This window comes from Petaurus breviceps, unplaced genomic scaffold, assembly GCF_028583685.1.
Source record: "Petaurus breviceps papuanus isolate PSGF00001 unplaced genomic scaffold, PetGlider_PUasm1.0 126, whole genome shotgun sequence".
NCBI lineage: Eukaryota > Metazoa > Chordata > Mammalia > Diprotodontia > Petauridae > Petaurus > Petaurus breviceps.
In genome coordinates this window covers 52,661,054-52,662,950 of record NW_027185655.1, presented here as the reverse complement: position 1 = coordinate 52,662,950, position 1,897 = coordinate 52,661,054, and the positions used below count along the sequence as shown (strand labels likewise).

The 1,897-nt window shown below is 41.0% G+C and overlaps 1 protein-coding gene across 1 annotated transcript in view; it reads left to right on the top strand.

Annotated features, from left to right (window-relative positions):
- FAM149A (family with sequence similarity 149 member A) overlaps positions 1-1,897 on the top strand; it is an 85,711-nt gene that overhangs the window by 1,840 nt on the left and 81,974 nt on the right. The gene's annotated exons all lie outside the window — the stretch shown is intronic.

Genomic DNA, 1,897 nt, shown 5'->3' with positions numbered 1-1,897 from the left:
GCAGGTTGTTACCCGCGCGCAGTCACTCACGTCTCCCACCCCCCCCCGCGAGGGGTGGTGGGGGGTGGTGGGTGGGGTGTGGGGGGTGGGGGGGTGTTGCGGGGGATCTGTGTTTTTCCCCCCTTTTTCCGGAGCATCCCAGCCCCCCCTGCCCCGGTCTTTCAGGATCTACCTCAGCATCCTTCCTTCCGCGTCTCCCAATAACCACGATTTTTGGTCTTGCGTCCCAAACTGAGCTATAAGTCCTTCTCTCCCTCTGCTTTCCTCGCTCTTGGGGTGTAGTGGCATTTTACCCAGATCTCTTGTCATCAGGCTTACCACCACCCCGGCAACCTGTATTCTTAAGGGGAGGCAGAAGAGAGACAGGAGGGACTGGTGAAAAGGGGGAAAGGAATTTTCATTTGTTAATTGTTTAAGCTCTGACACTTAATGTACTTGCACTTGCTACTTTATTTTATATTGACGCCTTTATCTCATGCTCCAAAACTTTGAGAAACCATTTCTCTTCCTTGGAAATTGGCAAAAGCGACTTTTACCCGGAGAAACCAAACACAAGCACCGACAATGTTGAATTTTCTGCAAAACAAAAAATCTCCAGATTAAAAAAAAAGCAAGCAGACAAAAGAGCCCTTTAGTTTTTACCCCGAATGGGCAAAGACCTCTTTGGAAATGTGTATCTTTATGGCAGTTTTCTCATCTGGGCATTGAGAATTTCAGCAGTTCAGACTTTATAGCAGATCTTAATATGTTCCCTCCAGTTCCCTTTTCCTTCCCAGCTCTCTCCTCCACCAATGGTTCTTGCCTGATATTATTTAGAACTCACTTCCCAGGTCAATGAATCCCCAGCTAAGAAACAGGCATTCTTATAAAGGCATTTTGAAGGCCTAGAGTTGAATGTCTTTTTTATAGACAAAACAAATAAATCCTTTAGTTGGTACAGAAACTTTTACTCTTCAAAAACTCCACATACAATTTGAAAATCAAAAGAATGTTAGGCCTACATTTAGATGGAGATTTCTCCCTGGAATCTAGAGAAGTAATGGACACTAATTCCTAACAGAAATTAAATTCATAATGGGAAAAATAATGTTTTCTTACAACTAAAGGCCTTATTTATTTGACTTTAAAATATGTCTTTAAAAATGTTAATGCTACGTATGTTTAAGTAATATTGTGCATTGTATATATATGGAAGGATCTCATGAAAAGAGCCAGATTCATTTTCTAAGACAATTCCATTTCACTTGAGTAAAGTAGTCTCAGGAACAAGATCTTTGTTTTCGTCTACTGGTCCTTAGCATTTATACTATTAATGTTTCATGAGTAAATAGAGATACTACACACCTGCTTTAAACTCTGGTCTGACTGCTTTTCATGACAGATGATGAATATTCAACAATGGAACTTGAAAAGGATTTGGAGAACATGTATTTAGGGTTTAAGAATTTTGTGAATGGAAATCATGTTTTCATCATCATCATCAACCATCATTATCCCTTCCTTTCTCCTTCCTTCCTTACAGATGAGGAGGGTTAAATATAAGTCATGTTCTTTGTCCTCATAGAGTTTGTAAGCTTTTCTGTGGAAGATATGATGTGCATAAATAAACACACACAAGTTAAAAGGTGAAAGTACAGTATATTAAGAGATACAAGGGTGGCTAGGTGGCGCAATGAATAGAGCACCAGCCCTAGAGTCAGGAAGACCCGAATTCGAATCCGGCTTCAGACACCTAACATAAAAACTTGGGCAAATCACTTAACCCCAAATTTGCAATTTGCCCTCCAAAAAGCAAAAGAGACAGACCGAGAGACAGACATAAAGACAGACAGAGAGACAGACAGAAAGACAGAGAGAGAGAGAGAGAGAGAGAGAGAGAGAGAGAGAGAGAGAGAGA